Source organism: Protopterus annectens, chromosome 1.part1 (assembly GCF_019279795.1).
Source record: "Protopterus annectens isolate FY-2018-M chromosome 1.part1, PAN1.0, whole genome shotgun sequence".
Taxonomy (NCBI): domain Eukaryota; kingdom Metazoa; phylum Chordata; order Ceratodontiformes; family Protopteridae; genus Protopterus; species Protopterus annectens.
Window position 1 is genome coordinate 641826127 of NC_056726.1, and position 27802 is coordinate 641853928.

Genomic DNA, 27802 nt, shown 5'->3' on the forward strand with positions numbered 1-27802 from the left:
ATAAAAGATGTGAGAGAGGGAAAGAGAGTGAAAAAAAGAGAGAAAGAAAAAAAAAAGGAAGGGCATATTTACATACTAATTTATTCAAAATTTGTAAAAATATGTTCTAATGTTCATTTAACTCAATAACTTTGGCTATTATGGTTCAGACATTGCATATATTAAAATGCATCTATTTTCTGTCATGTAAATGCAGTTAACAGCTTCCAAAAGACCTTAAATTACTTGTATCAGAGCTGTTTTTCTCATACTTATTATTGTCAGTAGAATAAAATATATTTATAAAAATTGTTATAAATCATACTGCATAGTTATGTAGATTCTCAGAAACACTTGCATTATTGTGAAGAAAGCCATCTGTGTTTTGTATATCTATACTGCTGCTTTAAAATACATCACATGACAACTTCTTCCAGAATAGAGTCATAAAGTTATTTATGCTTATCAATCAGATACATGAAATGAATTATAGTAATGTAAATGTTTAAATCATAAGTTTTTAACATAAATTAATATGCTGCAGTCAAATAAGCTTTCAAAAACACTTGTATAAATGTTTCACTATCTATGCCTTCTAAAATATCACATTTGCTTACTATGAGAAACTGCATCATTTAAAATCATTATAACTGATATATATTACAAATTATAACATAAATACTTAAGTAATTATATAAAATAACTCACATTTAAAAGTTAAAGAGTTCATTTTCCATCACAGAGTCACATTTGCAGCAGTTCTACTTCCTGGTAGAGTGTTCTTCCTGAATCTGCGATGTGTCAGTGTGAATTTTGGGGTCAAAGTTCAAATTGACTGCTTTCAGCTTCTCTGCGTGAATTCTGGGAGTTGAAGCTTTTAAAACAACTCGAGGACACTGTTCACGAGGTAACCCATATCCCAGATTGTCTCCCTTAACATTTTGGTGGGAATCTTGTTAAAAACAAGTGACTAACATTCATTTAGAAGTATAAATGCAACTAAACATAACAAAACCTTCACAAAGTATTTTACAAGTTATTACAGCCTCTATGCAAGTGAAATTAAGCCCAAAGTTATTAAAATATAATAAAACTCAATATTTTTGCCCCAACTTAATTTTTATATAAATCTTATTATTTATTGTGCCTGTATTGTCATAAGCATTTTAATATATTAATATGAAAGAGAATAAAGAGAAAGAATATAGAAAAGAAAAAAAGAGAGTAGAAAATAAAAAAGAATAAAGCAGAAATAAAAAAATGTAAAAGGAAGCTATAAAAAGTATTTACAATGGAATATTACTTGCTGCTTATATTAATAAAGATGGAAATGAAACATATTATTTACTATTATATAGTTCTGATTATTATTAATTAAAGCATGACAGATTATTTGTAAACAAGCATAAGCAATATAATCAAGGAAGTATAATTAGCAATAGCATTTAAACAACATATAAACTTTTTTACAAGGAATAAATAAGTTATTATTCCATTTATCATATGTTCATTACACTTCTCTCCCTACCCTCCCCCACCCCTTACCCACTACATAATCTAAATAGAATGACATTGTTTAAAATAAAGAAAAGAAGAAAAGGAGAGAAAAAAAAAGAAAATAATGTATCAAGTTACTAACCTTATTTCTCTTTTTCAGAAAGAGAAACATATTGAATGATAGCTTGTTATTAGTTCCTCAGATATTTTGACTGATTATGAAACAAAACATTTCTTTGCACACAGAAAATAACTTTGATTAAATCTTTTTTCAGAATATTTGTGGCTTTCTGGAAATGCAGTAACTATATTTAAAAAAAAAATGAATAATGAAGAAAAATAAAGAGAAAAAAAATGAAAAAAGCATGGAACAAGTCATTTGTTTTTTAGTCTCTTCTTCTTCTATGAAGTCTTCCACGAAGTTTCAGTTGCCAGTCTATTTAATGAAGGACTAGCCCATTCCATTTCCTCTATTTTATCCAAAATCTTATTTTTTTTGATAAACAGTAATGCAGAGTCTAAGTCATCAAAAATTTTAGGACCATCAGGATTTTTAGCTTGGCAGGAAACAGAAGGTAGGTTTTAAACTGTGCTTTTTTAAGCTCCCTTATTAGTGGCAGAAAAACTTTTCTTTTAGCTATTACCAAGGAAGAATAGTCATTGTCAAAACGCACAGTTGTCTCATTAATTTTGACAGGATCTTTAGCCCAAGCAGATTTAAGAACCATCTCTTTATCAAAAGATGATAGAAATCTAACTATAACTGATCTAGGATAGTTTTTGTTAGAGTTAATATTAGCTATTGATCTATGTGCTCTTTCGATACCAAAAGAGAATGCTTCTGGTAAGTCTAAAGTTTTAGGGAGCCATGTTGTTAAAAAAGAAGTAATATTGTTACCTTCAATATTTTCTGGTAGTCCAAAAATCCTGATGTTATTGCGCCTAGATCTATTTTCCAGGTCATCAAGCTTTGTTTGTAGATGTGTATTTTGTTTCAGCAAAAACTCAATGTTGATTTCCTCTTCTTGGATTCTATTTTCCATGTCATTTACAGTCTCTTCTATGCCTGTAATCTGGATCTTCTGTTGTTGCAAGTCTATATGTAACAAGTCTATTTGTTTTGTAGTTTTTTCTATGAAGCTATCAATTTTAGTATCCAGTTTATCCATCTTAGCAGTAAGTTGCTTGATTGTAGATATCAGAGACTGAAGTTTTTCCTTGATGCTGGAGTCTTGAGAATTTGTCTTACTGGAACTCATTTCAAACAGAGAAACTGACAAGAAAATTTCCAAGGTGATTTCTGACAGGAATATTTTTAAAATTTCCTTTCTTTTTTAGATATAGTTCAAGAAATATATAAAACAAACATATTTAGAAAGAAAATTACTTCATAAATTAATTTTTTAAGTAATTATTTCCTGTCAGTGCAGTGAAATTGGTGGAGCTGAAGAAATCTGCTGCTATCCTGTGTTCATCCTTGGCCACGCCCATCGGAAGAAACTGTTTCTGAATATAGACATTTTATAGTGCATGCTATAGTATCTTCTGCCAGATGACAAGCATGTGAACAGCTCATAAGCAAGGTGTGTAGGATCCTTGATTATTTTTGTAGGTCTGCTGTAACAGTGTGCTGTGCATAACTCCTGCAGTGCTGGAAGTCTGGAGCTTTTTATCTTCTCTGCCACTTTTACTATCTTTTGTAGGGCTTTTTGGTCTGAAGCTGAGCATCTCCTGTACCACACTGCAAAGTTACACATTAGGATATTTTCTATGGTACTCCTATAGAAGGTGGAATGGATAGGGGGCGATAGACTCACTTTCCTCAATTTCCTCAGGAAATGCAGATGTTGATGAGCCTTCTTTACTATATGACTGGTGTTTATTGACCAAGATAAATCCTCCTCAATATGAACCCTCAGGAATTTTGTACTCTTTACTCTTTCTACCATCTCACCATTAATCATGAGAGGAGAATGAGATGGTTGTGTTTTCCTGAAGTCCATTATAATCTCCTTTGTTTTGTTGACATTAAGATCAAGGTTGTGCTTGGCACACCAGTCAGTCAGTGTGTTCACTTCCTCCCTATAGTCTTTTTCATCTCCTATACTGATGACACCCATGACTGTTTAGTCATCCACAAAATTGATAATGTGGTTGGTGCTGAATCTAGCTTTACAGTTTTAGGTTATTACAGTAAATAGTAGTAGACTCAACATACAGTCTTGAGGTACTCCTGTGTTGCCTGTGATGCTTTTTGAAGAGTTATTGCCCACAAATAGCCTTTGAGGTCTTTCAGTCAATAATTCCAGTATCCAGTTGCACATATGGGTGCTGATAACTAGACAAAACAACTTTTTTGATTAGCTGTTGTAGAATGACAGTATGGCATCTGCCATGAAGTGATTGGCATGATATGTGAAATGGAGTGGATCTAGTGCTGCTGGAAGACTTGCCATCAGGTATTCTTTGACTAACCTTCCAAAGCTTTTTATAATGGTGGATATGAGGGCTACAGTCATTAAGGCTTGAGAGAAATTATTTATTTGGCAGTGGAATACTATTTGTGTTTTTGAAGCATCTGGGTACTTTTATTTGACAGAGGGAGATGCTAAATATATTTCTGAGTACAGAACTTAGTGGAGTGGAGATGGTGGAGTGAAGTGTAGATAGTGTTAGAAAAATATAAATTGCACAGTTCTGAAATGACTTCAAAAAATCTACAAAGATTAGCAAATATTGTAAAGTTAGACCCACAAAGACCAGCATGGCAATGTTCATAAAACTTTAATAAAATAACAGGCAAAATAAAGCAAAATAAAACAATATAAAAAAAGGATTAGTGCTTCCAGGTTCTTGCCCTTCATCAAATCATAATCCAGATAAAAGCAACTCCATTTAGAAATCATCACATAGCCAATCAATGATTAAGATTATGCCCCATTAAAACATGTTTCAAGGGAATTAACCCATTAAGTTTTAGATATCTATCCACTTGCAACTCAGCTATCTACCATATCTCAGACAATTCAGTGAATTTTTTTAATATCACCTTTCCTCACACTCTCAATACATTGATGCAGCAACACAAAAACAAATCTATGATCTTCATGGATACAAATATGCTGAGAGAGAGCATTGTGTTTCTTTTTCAGTCTAATATCACTATGGTGCTGTAATATACATTCCTTTAGCCACCTATTAGTTCTGCCCACATAGAAACATGGGCATTTATTACACTTGGCAAGGTCTGCAACATTCTAAAGAAGGTTTTGATGAGAGCCAATTCAGTATTAAAGGACACCACTAATTTCCTTTTTTCATTATCAAACTACATGAAGGATAATTCTATAAGTGGTGGTCTTTTTGTCACTATGGATGTTAACAGCCTCTTTACTGACATCCCAAATGAGCATGGTCTTAGATCAATGAGTAACTTTAAAAGAAAGCATGGTAAATATGATGTCTGGACTATCCGACAATTATGCATCTGCTTACAACTAATATTGGAGAATAATGTTTTTACTTTTAGGAACCAATATTATTGTCAATGTTAGGGGGTTGCTATGGGTACCCCATGTGCCAATTCATAAACAAATCTTGTACTTCTAGTGGGAGGACCAGTTCATCCACAATCCTGATAACTACTGGAGGTTCAAAGCTAAATTTTATTGGAGATTTGTAGATGATATATTTTTTTATTTGGGATGGTAGTCAGAAAGCATTGCACACATTTTCTTGATTATCTTGAAGGTAGTAGCAGTTTCCTGAAGTTTACAGTTAACTTTTCAGAAAATAGTATTGACGTTTCGGATGTGACTCTGAATCTTGATCAAACAGGGAGTCTGAAGACTGCAAAATACAGGAAAGATTGTGGGAAGAATGCCTTACTATCCATTGACAGTATGCATCCAAGACATCTTTAGCAATATAATAAAATGAGAAGTTCTGATAGTGTCAAGACTGTGTACAGATGAGGATGCCTTTCATACAGAAATTGATGGTATGTGTGCCGGTTTTGTTGCATGTGGATATAAACAGGAGACTGTGAACAAGACCATAGATGAAAGTAAAGGGATGAGAAATACTCAGGGAAAACCTTGGTATTTCTACAGTTGTTGCCCCAACATAAACAGATCTACAGATTAGAGTATGAACTCCAACAAAACCAGAGTTGCATTGAAATATGCTAGTGACATAAGAGAGATTTGTAATATTATGCAAGATAACAGAAAGAATTTGATGACAGATGAAAATCTTAAGGAGATTGTGGGTAATACCCCTTTTTGCTTTTTGCTTTTAGAAATAACATGAGTTTTAAATGGTTATTATGTAAAGACAAGCATTCCAGTGCTTCTAATAAGTCGCACATATCTCAGAGCTTCGGCACATTTCCATGTAGGCTCTGCAAGGCATGCAGCCCCATAAGTAAAGATTTTAGTTTTATACATAAGAGATCAAAGAAAAAATATCAGCCAAGACTTTATGCTGATTCCCAAACAATGAATGTTGTGTACCTCACCAAGTATAATAAATGCCCATGTTTCTGCTTGGGCAAAACTAATAGGCGGCTCAAAGAGCATATATTACAGAACCATAGTGATATTAGACTGAAAGTGAAACACAATGCTCTCTTCCAGCATATTTGCATCCATGAAGATCATAGTTTTGTTTTTATGGTGCTGCAATGATGTATTGAGAGTGCGAGAAAAGGTAATATTAAAAGCATTACTGAATTATCGAAGGTATGGTGGATAGCCTAGGTGCAAGCATATAGATATCCAGGACTTAATGGGCTAATTTCCTTGAAACCTGCTTTAAGGGGGGCATAACCTTAATCACTGATTGGCTATTTGATGTTTTTTAAATGGAGTTGTTTTTATCTGGATTATGATCTGATGAAGGGCAAGAGCATGAAAGCGCTAATATTTTTATATTGTTTTATTTTGCATATTATTTTATTAAAGTTTTATGAATGTTGCCATGCTGGTCTATGTAGGTCTAACTTTATGGTTTTGGATTTACATTTACCTTACTAGACCTTTGGTTCAGCCTGTGGTGGTTCTTTTATAGATTAGTTAATAGAAGCAAGATATTAACCAAAAAGGCACAAATCAATAATCTCCAAAATCCTCACACTAATAAGCTTACTTCAGACATAGAGGAAATGCTTAATATTTTAAAAAAAAATCCATAAAGATCTTAAAAAAAGATAAAAGATAAAAATAAAAACCTGATGATTACAAAATTGACAAGTATTTATAGAAAAATGGTACTAGTAAACTTAATGACCAACAAATATATATCTCTGTTCAATAAGCATATTACCCAAACAGAAGTTGAAGAAGTTTTAAAAAAGGGAAACATGTTAAGGCTTCAAGGGTCGATGGTTTAAGTATAGAATTATATAGTCTTCTTCCATTAAATGTTTTAGAATTACTGAGTGATGTTTTCAAGATAATCCAGAGAGACAAAATAATTCCTACCTTATGGATAGTTTCTGTAATCTCACCTATACTTAAACAAGAAAAGGATAATTAGTTAGTTTCCTCATATGGACCTATTCCATTATTAAATGTAGACTATAACATATTTACTTCCATCATCTCAAAAAAGGTTAAGAGATATAGTAGATACATTAATAAATAAAGATTACACAGGATTTATAGTCAATAAATTGATGCATGATAATATAAAAGGGTAGCAGATGTCTTAGCTTTAGCAAAAGGAATGAACAAGAAATTGATACTCATTAGCTTAGATATTGGGAGAGCTTTTGATTCTGTAGACTGGAACTGGTTGTTTAAAACTTTTGAAGCATTTGGATTTCCAGAATAATTCATTTGAATATTAACAAACCTCTATAGAGACTCAAAAGCATATGTTAAAATTGGATCTCATCTTTCTCAAACATTCACTTTAAACAAAGGCACAAAGGAAGGCTATCCCTTGTCCCCTTTACTATCTGCATTACTTATCAGACCGTTACCTAATAGTATTAGAAGCAATTAAAAAATATGGATTCTCTATTAACAAGGATTGTCAATCTTAAATACAGCCTTTTTTCAGATAATATTTTACTAACTATAGGATCTTTAAATAATTCAGTCAAAGAAATAGGTGAGATTGAAAAGTTTCAAGAACTATTGCTGGTAAAACATAGTAGTATTAAAACTGAAACTTTAGTGTTAAGACAATTACCAGATAGCTAGTTTAAAAATAAAAAATAAATATAATTGGGAAGGAAAAGAAGTAAAATATTTAGGAATAAAAGTCTATCAATATGTGAGTAAGATTATTAATAATAATTTTGAAAAAGTAATTATAAAAGTGTTACTTCTTATTAAAACATGGAATTAATGTTTTTTTTTTACTTTTGATGACAGAGTAGTACTTATTAAAATTATTACATTACCCACAATTATATATACATTACATGCAATAGCTTTAATAACTGATAAAGAATGTTAAAGAAAATGGAAAAATGGTTAACTTCATTCTTATGGTATTCTAAAAAGTTAAGAATAGCTTATAGAAATGATATCTAATTAGGGAAGCATGCTAGTATTAGCTTCCTAGATATAGAACCCTTTTCTATAGCTGGAAATTTAAACTCTATTACAATCTGGATAGATTCAACATACAGTAGTCCATGGAAAACCATTCAGGGACAGAGTATACTAAATTGTTTATCAAATATGATAAATTAGAAATATGTAACAATCTTGTTAATGAAATTTACCTTAGAAGGAAATTCTTTCAGTCTTGAGACTCTGCATATAGGAAATTAATTTGTATAACAGTTAAGAAAATATGTTTTTAAAACTCCATTAATATCAAAATGGAAATGTTTGTGATCTCCCTTTGCACACACCTCTAGATTTAAAGAATCTCAGAAAAATGTTGAAATGAATTTATTAAAAAGAAAAGGATTAGTATTATGGTTTAATTGCTTTCAGAAAGGAAAAGCTAAGTCTCCATAATATTTAATCAAAGATTATAAGTTGAATGAATCTGTTATCCAGTTAACATTATCCATCAGTAAAAAAATGAATTGAGTTTGTAGATAATACGAGCGAAGAAGAACAGAAAACTATTCCCCCATTATAGGAATATACAAATGCTATAATTGAAGGAAAATTGACCTACAATGGAAGATTGTCCTAGTTATATAAGTTAACTATTAATAATAATACTAATTTTGATGCAAAACTCTGGAATGTTTTAGATTGGATTGAGTGACTCAACAGATGGTAAGACTAAAACTTTATTTAAATCAGTTAGTTAAACTTCTTCAGGTTTACCCTCGAAAGATTTTATGTAGAAATATATACTTACAATGTTTGTTACTACCTATAAAATCTCTAAGTTTAATAAAATGACTTCTTCAGTTTGATGGAGATGTAGTAGAGATATAAAAGCTGATTAGACACACATTTATGGATTGTGAAAAACTCAAACAACAAAAATATTTTGGAGTCTTTTGGCAGTTGCTAGAAAAATTGAAAAATCAAACTTAGTTACTATGTTCAAAGAATTTTTAAATTTAACAGCAATACTATGTAAAGCTGGAAAGGAAGTACTCAGAATAAGATCTATAAATCAAACTAATACTTTTAGTAATTGGGATAACCTTGACATTTTGCTATTGAAATATCAACTCTTGATGTGTTAATTGTAATGATTAAATTGATGTTTCATTGTATTCCTAACATTGTTTAACATTTTGTGATGTTGAATTTCTTTCTTTCTGTGTGTGTGTGTGTGTGTGTGTGTGTGTGTGTGTGTGTGTGTGTGTGTGTATGTGTATATACATATATATATATATATATATATATAGAGAGAGAGAGAGAGAGAGAGATAGGTAGATATTTCAAATATGTTAAATTAATGAAAATGTTCTTTAAAAAAGAGACACAGGCATTTCCCTTCTCCATTCTCTCACACATGACAAAGGCATTTTTCCTTCACTTCAAGTGTACTCTATATCCATAGGGAACAGAGTCTGTAACCTTAATTTAATGCAACAATACCTTCACAATTGTGGTATACTATTTAGTTTTAATCTAATGTTACATGTCCCCCTATCATTGTGCTCTACAGTGTACCTATAATTTAATTTCCCATCTCTTCCACAGTTATATATGCTGAGTACCACTAATTTACTACTTCATCTCCCCTTTGGTACCACCAACACTACCTGTTGCAGAAAGCATATTTTGTTGGGATATGTAGCCCTTGAATTTATTTTCTCTTTCTCCTGTCAAAACAGGCCTGTCCCTTCAAAAAAAGGTACTTGTCATAGACTCATTGACCCCTCCAGATAACTGATTGGAAGTCTCAGATATTTTGTAAGCCAGCCAAATGAAAGGCCTACTAAGTTCTGCTTAATATGCCATCCATGTCACCTTATGGAAAACTGATCATGTACAGGTAAACACATGGTCCTGATTATGAATTATGCATCTGTTACTGTTGTGGTTGTGATTCCCTCAGAACTTCATCTGGTAAACAGTACAGATAGTTTCTTTTGATCTAGCACATAGTGTTTTTTTAATCCTTAGTTCACTTTAAATTCACAATATCATAAAATATGCCTGCCTTTTTCACATTTCATGTTGTTGATAAAAAGTCCCACTGTAATATTCTTTTTTTACAATTCAGACTTGGAAATATAAGTACATTAAATGTTGTGTTTCATGTCACAAAATAAGTGAGATGCAAATGAGAGATAAAGAGATTCCTAACCTTGCTTCCAATTTACTGTTTATGTCACCCTTGCATTTTATTTCATTTACACCTTTAAATAATCATATTCAATACTACACAAAAAAATATTAATTAGTGAAACACATACTGGTTGCCAACATAACTCAAGGAAAGGACATCATTAAGCAGTAAGAATTTATGTTCATTACAAGCTCTGGCCTAAGTGTCTAGACTGAAAGGCATGTAATACTATGTAAAATTCCTGCTCATAGCTGGAATCACTTAACATCTGACACTGACACCAGATGGTGCCATATTGAATTTCAGTCATCATTTGTTAAGAAAAGTAGTTCAGCTCTGCATACAGGTGGTTTGGTACATACTTAGTAATATACCATGCAATAAACAAAGGCAAATATATATCACATCCATAACAATATTATAATGCTTTCTCTTAAAACATCTCTTAAATCATCCAAGTATCTTTATTAAAGGCTGCAGACATATGTTATGTGGACGTGTGTTTTTAATAGATGGAAACATCTGTTTTCCATTATTGTTGCCAGCTGTCGTGTAACATATCTGGATTTATGTAACATGCCTTTTTTGGCTATATTGCTCTGTGTAATTGGCTGCTGTTATCGTCACAAATTTCATCTGGCAGTGCTGTGACACATTTTCTTGATGATCTGTTCATGTACTATATTTAGTGCTTTGTTTCCCTATTGCAATTTCTCTGTGATATTCTGCAATTTTTTCTCATGGACATAGTTGAACGCTATGTTCAGTTCCCTAGCTTTGGCTATGGAAATAGTGATTTCATCACTGTATCCACTATGGGTAAGTGCATTACTCTTAGAATTTTATATTTATGTCATCTACTAGCCAGCACCTCCTTCCAACTAAACCACAAAGTCACTGCTACATATTCCTACAAATTCTTCTTCATTTGCCACTGTAATAGGCTGGGAACTGGCATTCCACATAAACAATTACAGTGGATCTTCATTTCTAAGGAGTTCACAAGTAATATTGTAGTCTGTTTCCAATACATCTTTATTCTATCTTACTATTGCATAAAGAAGAATGTAGCAAGGCTAGACTTTCCACTGTGTGACTCCTTAAAGCGCTTGTGTTAGAGGCTACATGAGATATATGAAAATTATCCTTTAAGGACATCAGGTGTTTCAGCTAAATGGCAATTCTGAATGTCCATGACTTTTTTCTTTTAAGTCTGTTCATGGACATTTTCAGGCCAATAAAGCCAGTCACCACTAGCTGTGGACATGCATGTTTCTGCCTTCTTATGGCATCATCAGCACAGCATAAGTGGGATATTTGTCTAACATTTGGAAACAGGGTTGTCATACACAGCTGATATCCATAAACATTAAGGTGTCTGCAAAATATCCAAACAAACTAAAACAATGAGTAAAATAACGAGTAAAAAGGTCTCACAGAAAAAACAATTGATTAAAAAACAAAAAGAAAAATCTAACAGGGCTAGACTTTCCACCATGGGAATTCCTTAAAGATGCCCTTAAAGGGTCATTTGCATATATATCATGTTGCCTCTAATAGAAGATATTTAAGGAATCACACAGTGGAAAGTCTACCCTTGATAGATATTTCTTTTTGTTTTTTAACCAATTGGTTTTCCTGTGGGACCTTTTAACTCATTGTTTTAGTTTATCTTACTATTGGATGGATTTTCCCTGTGTTTTTGTTTTCCGTAAAGTAGCATTAGGACATAAAATTATGAGAGTCAAAGAGTTGTACATCTTCTTGCTTGTGTCATCAAAAATGCTCATGTTTCTTTACTTCTTCCCATCTCTTGCATCTTTGAACTTTCCTTCATTCTTCACATGGACATGTCAGTAAAAGCTATTGTCCCATTGCCATGATTCATGAGGAGGAGGAGGTATCTCTACAGGAAATAAATCTTCTCACTCCCTGGCAGATTCCTGATAAGGAATCATTTGAAAGATTGCAACATTTAATTACAAAGGATGGAATTTTGAACCCAAATGCACAAACCAATGAGAGTGGTTTATTCTTACCCCTCAGGTGCAGTCTATCTGAAGTATGCATACTAATTAAGACAATGCAATGGAGTAGAGGAGCAAACAGCAGTTGTGGACATTTTAACATTCATGGTGTTTGGTCTTACCTTATGACTGTACAATTCTTTCATTCATAATTCCAAGTCATTATATTCCACAAATGATCCCTACTGATGGTAGGATACTATCATAGTCATTAGCACAGTAGAAAGTACAGAGATAACATTCCAGTTCATATAAAAGAGAACGCTTAATAATATTTCATATAGAGTCTCCATTTTAGTGGAAGGTATCTTATGGTGTTATGATCTCTTGCCTAATATTGTTTGCATGCTCATTTTTGCCAAAATTGTACTGTAAAATCAAATATTTTGTAAGGAACAGGCAAAAATATAAGTAAAAATTAAGAACACCCTGCAAAACCAGGAACATTTGGAGGTCTGTGACCCTTACATAGCTGTAGTTTTACAGGACAAATCCAATCACAGCCTATGTAACTCTTGTAAGAATAAAGGCTGTAAGACAGATCACTAGATTTTCCCCCTTTCTAAGTAATGTGTTTTCTATAAACATCACCTTGGTGCTTATCATCATAGTTGACAATATATATTTCACTGGACCCAAAAATCAGTCACCACCATGATTTTACTTATTTATTTATGAATTTACTTTTGATGTTGTAAGCAAAATGGCAATAATTTTGATTGGTTTAGTCCCTGCTTTATTGAATTATCCCTACATTTTCTATTGCTTTATCTTTGCTTTTATAGATTATTTGAGCAATGTGGAGTTTTGTTTAGTGAACATGGTCTTGCAACATGACTGGGCTTATTCTGGCCTTAGTTTTTTAAGGGTCTTTTATACACAGTATTGGAATGTATTCTCTTTAAATGCCAAAGTTTTCTATTAATCTTTTTTGAAGTGTGATGCCATTTAATAAGAACATTTATAAAACCTGCATTTGTAATGCATCATTCCATAAAAAAAAAGATAAGCAGAGCTCACCAGTTTATATGACTGTGGCTGTTGATATACCTTTTTTCTTTATCAGTGTTAAATGTTAAACATGTCTGTTATTATCTTTTATAAATATGCATCACTGTGATTGTTTACTTTGCTTAGTTAATATGACTTTTCTGCAGTCATTTAAATAGGTCTGGTTGCCTTTTGAGTTTTCAAGAAAATAAAAATAAAAATAAATTAAATGATTTGACTCATTGCTGAAATCTGTTATTGTAAGAGGGTGGGCAGCTGTCTTCTGATGTTGTCTGCCCAGTCCCTCACATCCATCAGGGCTGGTGTGGAACTTAATTGTATCTTAAGGGATCTTGCCATCCATCTTGCCATCCATCATTGGCCAGGAAGCTTTCTGCTTTATGATCTACCCATTCCTCTCCCATCACTTCATGTCTGAGGGGCAGGTGTGCAATGGGGACAAGTGACATATTGCTCAACAGCTACCCAGATAAGTCCATCTCCCAGTTTCTCCTAATTGAATTATGCTGCCTGCAGTGATGTCTCAAGCCTACACCAGAGACCATAATAGGGAATGCCCACACTCCCCTGGGATGGGCACTCCATCGCTTGATGACAGCACCTCAGACACTTGAGACACTAATCGAACTGAAGTTGCCTGGGCTATAATTTGGGCTTTATCCCTCTATGCCATGTTGCTGGCTGCTGGGCATCTCTCTTTGATATCACTAATGCTGGTTACTAGTGGTAAGGAAGTTTGTTGATTTTTGGCCTGGCTTCTTGTTTGATATGCCATTTTAAACAGTTTGCTATTAATTTTGCAGCTAAGAGTTATGCCTTGGGATATGGCTTATTATCCAATTATTTTCCACTGATTTGCATGCAAAGAATGTATGTTTTGTGCATAGCCTCATTTATCACTGTATGACAGCCAGGAGTTTTGAGAACAGCAATTATACTTTATTGACTATTATAGTACTGGTTATTTTTGTATGTCAGAATACTTTACTTTTCGGAGGCCAGCACTTATACATCTGGGTCTATTATAGTAAGAGTTATTTTTGTATGTTGGATTACTTAACCTGGACTGCAGTGCTCCCACTCCTGGTATTCCCTGGAAATGTTTTGTGACTGGATTTATTCCACTTGATCTAAAAAACTATGATTTTTAAACTAAGCAAAGAGCTGATGTCCTCAAGGCACAAAGCACGGGAAGAATGGCAAAAAATAAAATAAAGTAAAATAAAACTGGCACAAACCTGCAACTGTTCAAACAACTGTGCAACCAAATAAAAAAATCTAAGGATAAAAGACACCTCACATCTAAAATAATTACCAACATAACCCTAGGAAATGTTGTTCCTCTATAACATCCTTACAAAATCTAGGGTCAATTAAACACCCTAGCTCATGGCCAGAACCTTTTGCTATCCAAATAGCACAAAATTACAACAATAACTTTATTGGTAGTATTGCCAGCTGAACTGTCAGCACCTCATACCCATCCAGTACCTTTCATCAAAATATCTCTAATCCCACTCTAGTCTGTTCTTCCATGACTAGCAAAAAATCTCACCCTGTGATCAATCAATCCCAGGTAACCAGCTCCTACAATTTTAATAAAATAACTCTCCTTAAAGTTAACCTTTTTGTACATCAGCAGGCTACCTCCCACCAGAATACCATAGAATGTCTGCAAATTCCATAGCCTGTCCTATTAGTACTCTTATCAACAGATCTATAGTGGAATCATATGTCCCTACTCTCTGAAAAAGTTCCATATCATTCTCTTACCCAAAGGTAAGAACTCCATCGATGCATCAAACTTCTGCCCCATTGCCAAATTGTCACCTCTCTCTGTAAGATTCTGGAAAAATGCATTCATAAACAGTTACATAACCATCTCCTTCACAACTAAATGTTAACCTCTACAACACAAAGCTTTCAGCTAGGCCAAAGTATGATAACTGCCTTACTATCTTTCACAAAAACTGTAAATAAGGCTAGGTATTCTAGAAGGTCATAGGAGAATACTAGGCTAACTGCCCTAAAAGGCCATTGTAAGCCTAGCCAATAACCCATGGTCAGAATCAAACCCTATACCTTTTGTCTTTGAACCGAGGACCTTAACCATTATGCCCAGCTTACCTATAATTACTAAATTAGTCTCCTCACTATTCCTTGAGCTATTAAAAACCTTTGATACTGTTTCCCACACAAAACTTTTCTAGCTATCAATCATCGGTCTATTACCCCCTTCACTTCAGTAGTCTTCAAGCTGCTTACCAAAAAGGCAGCAAACTGTGAAATAGAAACACTCTTTCTCTCCATACCTCTCCAACACCATTGGGGTCCCACAAGGCTCAATTCTCAGTCCCTTACTTTTTAATATTTTTATCAATGATTTCCATACTTCTACTTTCCAATGTTCCCTTATTCGATATGAGAATGATTCTACCATTATCTGTACCTCAAATAATGTGCATCATTTACAGATAATAATATAAAAAGCTTTTACTTCTATTGAGACTTGGGTTAGTAAAGCCAAACTTCTACTTAACCCCCCCAAAAAACTAAGTGTCTTCTATTTACTCCAAAAATGATTACCCCTGACAAAATAATTTTAAGTTCCTTTCCCTGAACAACACAGAAATAGAAATAGCCATTCACACAAAACTAAAAGGCATGACTATAGAAGATAAACTTAAATTTGATTTCCATTTCCAAATGTCTATTAAAAAGATTAATCAGAAACTTGTAACACTCTATAGGCATAAACAATTTATGAGTAACTCCACTAAAGCTACCCTTGCAATTACCTACCTTCTACTTACTCTCCTTTATGGTGCTCAAATCTTTACTAATCTGAAAACATCATTAACAACAAAATTAGAAACATTATAATAAAAATGCTAAGTTTGGTAGCACTGAGTGTTATCAGCCACATCATTGCAATGCTCTCCAGTCACTTGCATACCTTGAACTACCTCAGCATCTAAACTACCTTTAATGTGTAATAGTGCATAATATCATACATAAACCTACAGCCTGCACATCCCTTAGCTCTACCCTCCACTCAAAGATCAGAAGATAAAGAAGTTCTCTCCATCTACAAATGCATTGAAACTTTTGGACAAAGTCTGTACTCCTATGCTGTAGCCACAACTGGGAACAATCTTCCACTATCCATTAGGCACAGCAATAATGTACCATCCTTCAAACAAACACTCAAAGGATTCCTTTCCAAGTTCTAGATGTGCATATGCTCTAAATCAGATTAAAGCCTTTAACCCTAAGCCTCTCCCTCTTTACAGTCCAATATCAGCCACCTCAGAATTAATTCCATTAACGTACTTCTTTATCAGTGTCTTCTGCCCCTATTCACTCTTTTTTCCTATTATCTATCTTTCCATATTTCTCATAATTACATCATTTCCCCCTCTCTTCTCCCCATTTAATTGGTCGCAGTCCCTGTCACATTTCTCTACATTCATTTCATAATTCTCTGTTCCTTGTCTCTTTTATTTCCTTATTCCCTTCACCTTCCAGACTTTATTACCTGTCTTCCTTCTTCTCATCTCCTTTTTACTTAATCCCCTAGAGCATCACTATATATCCTTTCTATAATTATAAATATAAAATCGACTGCTATTCTTATATTGTTTTGTGCTATGTTCTTTTATAACAACTCATATTGTAACCATGATTTCCTAAATGTCAAAATATTATTTTAGTGATTACTGTATTTTTCTAATTATTTGTTAATTATTACTTCTTTTTGCATTATATTTCTATGCATTAAGAGCTATTCTTCCTGGGATTCCACTGACTTTCCCGGTAAGCAAATGCCAATAAATAATAAATAAACAAATAAATAGATAATAAATCTAATCCAAAGATGTGATAATATGGTATTTCTTTCATTTACATGAGCAAAAGCTTTTCAGTACAAAAATATTTCACAATGGAGCACAAATGTGGCAATCATAACAAGCATGCTATTTCAAAACATGTCATTTAAACCAGAGAGATTCAAAGCCCCAGTTAATGTCATCCACAAATATTCCTCATGTAAGTGCATGTTTTTCTGCAAGACTGTGAAATGGTTATTTTATATTGTATTATACACATATACTGGAACATCACTCAGTTAAATTTAGGTGTACAACCATTGACGGGTGCTTTAAAAATGGATCTAAAATGAATATAGAAGAATGTATGAAAACTTAAACTATAAGAGACGTATGTGGATATTGTTAACTAAGGCATTATCCCCCCACCGCCAACACATGCTTGTTTAAAATTACATGTTTTAAACAACATTTTTAAAGACCGCCACAGTTATGCTTCAATGCAAATTATTTTTGTGAGATACTAGTTTTCTGGTTATATAAATGTATGATTTTTTACGTTTGTTAAATGATTTTACGTTGCATTTTAAGCACTTACACCTTTAAACATTTTGAACACTTGTCATGTGATTTTGCTTAGTATTTAAGGGTTAGCCAAAACGGTGGCTCTTGATAAACTGTATAAGCTGACTTAAACTTGGCAAAATCATTTTCTTCTCTTTTTTTGCCTATGTACCAGCAATACATTTTGGATTTTCATACTCTGCAGTGCTGGCATTTTATTTGGAACTATAGGGATTTTACCATGAGTTGGAGCACAGATTTCTGATATAAACAGAGGACACAATTCCATAGTTAAAGCTCCTAATAAAGAGCAAATTCTTGCCATATGGAGATAAACTCCAGCTCTTTTGTTTCAGTGTAGGGCACTGTATTTTAATGCAAGGTCCATTTATAATACGTTTGGCATTGTTTCTTATTTGTTTTAGTTTGTAGGCCTTATTTTTAAAACAGTGAAAAGCTTGATGCCAGCTTTGAACTTCCGGTAAAGCTGGATTGGCATGAAGCTGCTGCTGTGTGGTTTAGATCTATTTAACATGAACTGATCCAGTTAAACAGAGGCTAACCCAAGTCATTTAGACATACTATTGCAACAGGGGCAAACTGTGTTACTTTTCTCATTTTTCAATTGCATAAGAATGTGAATTACTCATGAAAGACAGGCAGTCTTCCTTGTTGGCTTAGTGTTGTTCCTCAACTTTTTAATGGTGGAGGATTACAGTAGCATGGCTAATAAACAGTTGCTTGTACATGTAAAGATATCACTCATTTTTTCAAAAAGGATTAATGTTTTGTAACCTAATGCCCACTGTAATTCATACAAGTGAGCACTCAGTTGTATTCATTTTCTGGCTTTATGTGACTACCATTGGCTTGGTAGTTAAACCAATCAGTTATTTTAATGATTACTACTTATTTTATTTTAAAATTGAGCTTCCCAACTTTAGATGCCCAATTTCTAAGCTGATATCATTAAGAAAAGTGATTAAAACTGAACTTGCTGAGCTCAGTTCTGTACTTGGTCAGCACTATAGGAAAGCACTTCTAAGATCAAGGAATTTACTTCCAGGTGTCAGATGATAAAAGGCTGCCATCTTCACCTAAGGTTAAACAAACTAGTCAAAGAACTGAAGTGGTATATGGTTAAAAAACAAAATCTTCCTTAAGTCCAGGAATCCAAATAGTTGTTTCTTTACAAATAAAGTTTATTTTTATTTATTCAAGAGTAGATAGTATTAATTGCACATTGTTAGTAAAATATGTAAACAACTTTCAATAAAAAAATCTAGACAGTAATAACTTGGAAAAAGCAACAAGTTGAGCAGATTTGCCTCATGACTGAAGGCTTCTTAAGATGAAAAAACAGTTTACTTTAGATATTTGCAACAAAATCTGAAATCCCAACACCATCTTGTATCTGCAAGGTGAAGGGAAGCATGCCAATTGTTGTGAAGAAGATTGGGAAAAAAAAATGTATATATATATATATATATATATATATATATATATATATATATATATATATAAAACCAATCCCCTATGGTCTGCCCTTACCGGTAAAGTAAGAGCTATATATAAAGTGAAAATATTCAGTCTTCCCTGGGCAGACTCAAAAGGCAGAGCAGAGAGCAATGTAAGAGATTAAAATCAGTTTGTCTAATTAATATCAAAAGTTGATATCTGCCTATGGAGTTGCCTGCCATTTCTACTAGGAAAGGTAAATTCAATACAGAGCTGTTCAGGGTCTGCAGTAAGCAGAGCTAATCTCTGAGAAACAAGGACACTGTCTCAAGACCTATTTTCTTATAAAATTAGATTATCAGTGGAAATTTGTTCAAAGGGAGAGGAACTAGTACTTTTGTGCTTAATAATATTACAGCAGGGCATCTTCAGATCACATCTGAGGAAGGAAAATGGTTGAGTTTATAACCAAAGTATTACCACCTTCTCATAGATTCACAGGTGTGTACTAGGCTACTGACCACTTCACAGGTGTGTACTAGGCTAATGACCACCAGGGCTCTATCAGTTTAGTCATGCAGCCTAAATGTGACTCACAGTTCTGATTTATGTAAGGAATGATTTACTGACTGTCTTTGTCCTTCAGAGACATAAGCACCAGACCAGGGCTGAATTTCCAATTACCCCATGCTTAAATAGGGTTAGTGAGGATGGCTAGCCTGTTCCAGCAAATGGGAATTCTTTGGGAAACATCTATCTCTCCAACAATTTACATCTTTTGATGTGGTAGTTCTGATGCTGTTTGTTCTGTGGATGTTCAAAAGGTTAATCAAAACAGAGTCCAGAGAAGTCTTGTGTATCAGGCAAAGATCACCACTCAGAAGTCTGTATGATGCCAAGTAAAGAGACAGGGCTTTAAGGAGATTAGCATAGGACATTATGCTTACTCCTTGTAATCTTTTTGTAAGGAAGACTTATGGATATTCCAGTTGCTGCATCTTTCTGGCTAGGTACATACCGAAGGGGGCATTATATTCTACGATAGGTCTGATGATGGCTGAGCACAGTGATATAATAATCTCTCAGGACCTAGATGCCATACCCTTACTTATAGGTTGAGCGACACAGAAGGATTTTCTTACTACTTTGGACATGTTGGCCGTATGCTAGGTTGCAATCTATATGAGTTCTCAGATACCTGATCAGTGAATAAAATTATAGGGCGTTTTCATCGATGATGTAGTTACCCAGTGTAGCTGACTTCCCAAAAGGTACTATAATGCATTTCTTAGCATTGAGTTTTAAGCTATGATTTTGCTACCAAGCATTTGTCTGTGTTAGACTTTTCTGAAGGGTGTTCTCATCTTGAGGGGGATTCAATAACTTCTTTCAGTTTGCAATCATCAGCGAACTTGGTCAGCTGGAGACCTCTGACATTGTAGCAATCAAAGAACAGTGGGTCTAGCACAGAGCGCTGAGGGACTCCACTGATGACTGGCTTCTTTGTGGTAGTGGCCTTACTGAACCTAACCTCTTGAGTCCTATTTATGAGCCAGCTAGCTATCTAGCATTTTATAAAGCGGTTTATGCCTAATTCAGTAAGGTTGTTGAGAATGCCTGAGTGGGGTTTAGCCAGATCTAGGTAGGCAGTATGCACCACTTTTCCCTCATTCATTGCCTCAATGACTTCTTCAAAAGAGTCCACCAAGTTCAGTAAGCATGATTTCCTTTGACAAAGCCAAACTGGAATGGATCTTGTATCTAGAGGACTCCTATATCCTTGTTGATAATATCTATGATAATTTTTTCCATAGCATTGCAAATAAGACTAGTCAGATTAATGGGTCTGTAGTTTCCGTGATCTGTTGAAGGTCCTCCCTTATGAAGAGGTATGACCATTTTAGTCTTCCATTCTCATGACACAAAGCATGTTTTGAGACTGTATTTAAATAGTAACTCCAAGGCTTGTGATAAGTTATATTTTAGACTATTTGGGAGGTTGCCTGGGATGTTATCGTGGCTCACCAAGGATGTGTTCTTGGTGTTACCTAGTGCAGCCAGGACATGCTACCTAGTTATAATTGGAGGCATTATGTTTGATGGCATTTCTCAGGGGATTGTTGACTGTGAGAGGGGGGTAAAGTAGGAAATTAATTTGTCTAACAGGTTCACTATATTGCCAGGCTCACTGAATGTGGCATTATTAACCACCAGCCAGTTCACCACATCACTGTGTGCTGCCATTGAGGTTTCTGACATATCTGAAGAATGTTTTATGGTTATCTTTCACCTGGGAGGCTATGTTAACCTCAAGGTTGGCTTTATTTGACTTAATTAGCTTTCATAGTTGCCTATTTATTTTAATGAAAGAGTTTTTATCTTTATAGGAATTACCCTTCCTAATTGTTGCCATATATGTTTTTTCCTTTTGTTATATATCCTGTTTAATTGGATCTATATTACATGATCGAATAGTTAGGTGATCGAACACCTAAACATCAACCATGTAATTTCAAAAGCAAAAAACAGTGAACGGCCAGTTTAATGCAGGGGAAATTTCCCTTGGCCGTTTGCTGGATTTTGCCATTTTCTCCACTGTGGAGCAATCTCAGAATTGGTATATTTAGTTAGGGTGTGGGGGGGGGGAGCCCCACCACATCAGGGGCTGTAAAGTTTATTTATTTATTTTTTTGTGGTTGACGGTAAAGTTTCCTGGCAGCGTTCGCTGTTTTGCAGTTCGATATTACGTGGTCGATGTTTAGGGGTTCGATCACCTCAGCATTTGCTCACATAATATAGACCTGTTTAATTTGGGATACCACCAAGGGCAGTTTGTTTCTAGGGCTAGTTCTGGGCTTATGTCTAGTAGGTACAGCAGCCTCTTTGCAGCCATTGACATGTTTGTACAAAGGTTCTGACAGGAATTCATCATAGGCTACTGTATTCTCAGGATTTGGAGGGACATTGGATTTTGATAAAAACATCACTTAATAAAAGGGAGATTGCCTTGGAATTGTTCCTGACTGTTACTGGTTTTACTGGGGTTACTGAATTGATTGTGATTTTGAAGGAGGCAACTTTATGGCTGGACCTTACATGGGATGATGTGGTATGAGGGTGTGTGCAAAATTTTCCCATACATGTGAGGACTAGGTCCAGTTTGTTGGTGCCTCTAGTGGGCCTATTCATTATTTGGTCTGTGTCTGTAGATTTGAGGTTGTGTAAGATTCCAAGTCTATAGAGGGGTAATTAAAGTCTCTCATGAGTAAGGTGTTAGGCTGGATGGTAAGTGTCCCTAATAGGTTCAAGTATAGATTGTGAGCTTCTTGAGACATGTAGAATGACCTATAGTTGGCTAGGACATGGTATGGGATTTTGTCTATGGTTATCTGCACATAGAGGAACTCCAGCATGTCATCCTGTTTGACCAACTTACCAACTTAGAGTTATGATTGTTATTGCTGTACATTGGGGCTCCTCCACATTTAGCCCTTGTATGTGCAGCTACTGGTCTAAAAGTGTGGAAAGCACTGAATCCTTGCACTGCCTGGGTACTCTCTGCAATTTTAAACCATCTCTTGGTAACTTCACAGATGTCTGTATTGTCAAATGAGAGCAGAGCTTAAAGGGAGCATTTTTTTTTTATTTAAGTGACTGTCTCTGGGCAGTAACACCTTGAGGTTCATTCACAGTGATTTTGCTATGTCGGTAGGTTTGTCAGTTTTGGATTGCCAAAAAAAGACACTATGGGGATGGATAAAAGTTTAGCGAGTATTTGAAAGCTTAGAGGGACCAGGTGCAGACCAACCTTGGCAAAGCAATGTGTTCTCTTGGCCATGTCCTCCCAAGCTGATAAACGCTAGATCCCCTCAGTACGGCACCAGAAAGACAGCCAATTGTTAAAATCAATAATCTCTTGCTCATTTTGTGCTGTCATCCTTAGTGATGATAAAATGTTGCTCAATGCTAGGCTCATACCAGCCTGAGACATATAGTCTGAGAGCTCCATAATGGCATTCTTTATATAGTCCAGGGAGGTATATTCATAGGTACATAGCAGCCACTAGGCTAACGGCTCAAGAGCCCTTACAAACCTAGCCAGTTTTAACTAGATTTTACCCAATTTTCTATTCCAAGGGGAAAGATAACAAGGGTCACCAAGCAAGGTTTTGACAATTTTTACAGATTGACTCAGTCCATAAGGGACATGGGTGCCACCTCAGGAGAAAATTTGTGATTTATCATATATTAGTCCACTCTGCACTTGAAGATGGTCAGGAAAGGACTATGCTTCATGTGAATAGGAAGCCTATTCCAGAAGAGAGGCAATTCTGGGACACATATCTGTCTCTCCAACATGATCTATTCATGTCAGAGATCAGGATTAGATCAATGGAGTAGGTAACCCTTGTGCAGTTAGTTCTGTGAATATGCAATATTTCCATCAGGGCTGGGTCAGAGACTGCCTTGCAGGTCAGGGAGAGATCACCCCAAGCAATCAGTAGGAAATGGAATACAATGTTGGTTATACTCTCATTTGTTTGGTGAGAAACCTCTGAGGATATTCCAACTGTTGTAGATGGCTGACGAGGTACACGCCAAAGGGTGCATTGTACTCATTTATTGGTCTGATAAAGGATGAGAACAGTGGTACTATGATATCCTTAGATCTAGATGCCATTATTTTACTTATAAGCAGAGCCACATAGAATGATTTCCTCACCACTATGGACACATGGTGGTCAAAGTCCAGATTACTATCTATCTGATTAGCTAGATCTCATGACTGTATCCATGCTTATAGGGTGCTATCAATGCTGTAATTTTCAGGAGTATTTGATGTCCCTTCTTTGCATTTAGTTTGAGGCCATGGCTCGGACACGATTCATTAGTCTGTGTCAGACCTTTCTGTAGGATATCAATTTCATTTGGAGAGTCAGTGATTGCTCCCAGCTTGCAGACATCAGCTAACCTGGTCAGCCAAATGCTATCTACATTTACCTTGACATCCAAGAAGTGTATCACCAACAGGAAGGGGCCCAGCACTGAGCCCTGTGGTACTCCACTGGTGACTGACATAGTGTTGGATGTGGATTCATCCACTCTAATAACATGTGTCCTATCCATGAGCCATTTGGCTATCCATCTAGTGATATAGATGTTTATACCCAATTTTGTGAATTTATCGCTAATAGCTGAGTGGGGTATTGTGTCAAATTTCTTGGCCATGTCAAGGTAGGCATTATGCACTGCCTTACCCTCATCCATGTCCTTGTTGACCTTCTCAAAGAAGTCCATCAGATTTACCAGGCAGGACCTGCGCTTGACAAAGCCAAACTTGGTTGGATCTATAGTCTGGAGGTTTCCTATGCCATTGTTAATCAGGTCCATGATTATCCTTTCCATAGCTTTGCATATGAGGCAAGGCAGACTTATGGGTCAGTAGTTTCCTGGGTCAATTGATGGTCCCCCCTTTTGCAGAGGGATGACTGCTGCTGTTCTCTACTCTAATAGAACAAAGCCTGTCTAGAAACTGCGGTTAAACAAAGATCAGAGAGGGTCTGCTAGGTCATGTTTCAAGCTATTTAATAGGCACCCTGGGATTATGATGGAGCCCATTGATGCCACATTTCTAGCTTTAGAGAGTGAAAAGATGACCTTATATTTTATGATAACAGGCAAAGAAATTATAGGGGTATTTCATGTTGAGTGACTGGAAGTGATGAGTGGATAAAATTTGAGCTGAATTTATTGGTCAGCAAGTTTGCTGTTTCTTTTGGCTGAGTATAGGTAATGCCATTTACAACCAGCTCAGCACAATATTGTTGAGTTTTTCCCTTAAGATTTTAGCATAACTAAAAAAATGCTTTGTGGTTATACTTTGCTTGGGAGGCTATTTTACTCTCATATTTAGCTTTTGAAACTTGAGTAGTTCCGTGTTTTGCCTGCTGAGACTAATGAGGGATTTTTTTTTCTCTGTCTTGCACTCTCCCACTTACTTCTAGACAGGAATTTCTTCCTTTTGTTGTATAGTTTATTTATCCCAGGGATCCACTAAGGTGGCTTGTTTTTCCAGCTAGACCTGGGTTTAGTTCGATCAGGTACTGCTGCTTCTATGCAGTTGATTAAGTGGCTTGACAGAGCATTTGTTTATACTTCATCATAGGCCTCCATGCTCTTGGAGTTCAGCAGAGCTTTAAAATTACCAATGTTATCACTTAATAGAAGATAATTTGCCTTGGAAAAATCCTTTAGGGTTTTAGGGTTTGATGGGGGTTCTACTGTTACATTTATTTCAAATGAGACTGATTTATGATCTGATCTTAGCAATGAGGGCATTACACTGGGCTGGGGGTGCAAAGCTCCCCATGTTTGTAAGTGCTATGTCAAGGATATTTGAGCCCTAATGAGAGTGCAGACTGGCTGTTCCAGAGCATTTGCATTGACAAAGTTTAGGAATCTAGGAGTCTGCATGTTAGTGGTTGTTTATATTTCCCAGTTTATGGAGGGGTAGTTAAAATCCTCCATGAGTAGTGTAATGTAATGGTAAGTAATTCTAGTAACTTCAGGTATGTGGAGTGATTTTCATGGTTCTTGGTTGGAAAACTGTATCTAGATATGATATGGTGAGGACATGGAGTAGCTCAAGCTAGTCATTCTGCTTGTCAAAACTAGAGGTATGAGTGTTTTTTATGTAACTGGAAACACCGCCGCCTTTCATTTTTCCCTTTTCAAAGGGTGGTCTGAATGTGTGATAGGCATTGTAGCTTTACACTGCTGGGGTGTTTTCCACAGCCTTGAGCTACATCTCTGTAAATTGCACAGACATCAGTATTCTGCAGGATGAAGGGAGCTTCCAGAGAGTGCATTGAGCAGTAGTACCTTCAGCTTGAATTTGTTATGTTGGTAGGGGTGTTGGTTTGGCACTGCCTACAACAGTCACTATGGGAGTGGCTAATGTCTTGGCCAGTATTCAAAAGCCTAGCAGTGATAGGTGCAGACTATCTCTGGCAAAGCAGTGTGGTCAGTTAATCATGTCATCCCAGGCTGACAAATACTAGATCCCCTTGGAATGACACCAGTAGCTAAACCAATTATTGAGGTCAATAATTTTCTGTTTGTATTATGGTATCATTCATTGCGAGGATAGAATGCTGCTTAATATGAGGCTCATACTAGCCTGTGACACATATTCAGGGAGGGCCACCATGTCTTTTTTTGTATAGCCCAGGGAGGTATGTCTCATCTCCCTTATGGACTATGACTGAGTCATACTGGTACATGTGGTTGAGTGACCTGAAAGCCTGCATGATCTGGTGAATCCTGGCCCCTGACAGGCAAATGACTGTAACCCTCTCTTTATCCAGCCTTGTGATGTGTGTGTCTGTGTGTTTGATGAAGGAGTCTCCCATGACCAAGATGTTTGAATGTGTGGTGTTTCACCTTAGGGGGCTTGCTTGTGGAGACACTGTGATGTGTATTTTTATGTGTAGTGGTTGGTGTTGACTTGGGTTTGTTTGCTTGTGGTTTGTGAGGGCAGCATATGGGAGGCCTCTGAGGTTTTGGAAAGTTACTTGTGAGTACCTCCATATATGTGGATTTATATGTTGAGACCTTATTTAGTGAGGGAAATAATGTGCATCTGCTGGCAACCGGTTTATGATTTGATTTGTCAGTATGTGAGAGTCATGTATAAATTTTCATAGTGTAAATACATCTCTCATATACTGTGTTTGTTTCAGGATTAAGTGGTTGTCAGTATACAACAGACTATTGCTACATTGCTTCAGGATGCCCATGTCCACCAGGCTGACCACAGAGATAGGAGGAAAATGCCTATCTGTGGTTTCCGTTTTTTGTACTATGGGATTACCCAGGGCAAAGGGTGGGGGGATTTAACTGGACTGGGATGAGAGTACATGGTCAAAGGATGGGTGCCATGCTCAGTGAGAACTGCAGCTATCCACCAAGGTGATACTACTCTGCATGCAACTCAAATGCTCTTAGAGCAGCAGAAGGTCTAAGGTAGGTTGCAGAGGCAGTTAGTTTAAGGGAAATTTTAACTTGATAGTAATTGCATCTATATCTTTCTTCAAGAAAAATCTTGATGAGTGGATGGGAAATAGGAAATACACCCCGGGGATCACTTCTGTGTCTCTGCACAACAGTGGCACAGGAAAATAACTTTCTTGGGTGGCGTAAGCCAGGGAACCTTGTTGGCTAGGCTTATGTAGGCCCTCAGGCCGATAGCCTAGTACCTACCTATGAACCTATAAACCTATATAGGCACTGCAAACAGCTGCTGTACAAAGAGCAGCCTAGTGCAAACAATAGGTTTATACAGAATCAGAAACACAAGGTTTATAACTGCAAGACCTAGAGACCAATCACAGAAACACACAATAATTCCTGGCCCCCTTCTTTTTTAATATTTTTACAAACCAAGTTCACTTAGTGACCAAAAAAGTTGAAATAGTGCAAGATGCCAATGACACAAACCTAATCTGCTCTGCATCCAGTATCCAACTTCTCAAACAAAAGATGCAGGAATCCTTCACAGAGATAGAAAACATTGACGCTAAACCCCAAAAGTCCAACTCATGCTGTTCCACCCAACAAAGACTAACAAACCCACCACTTCTCTATGTTCTCTACCAACAAGACCCTTATCACTGCAGTCCCAGAGGCCAAATTACCAGGATTTACTAT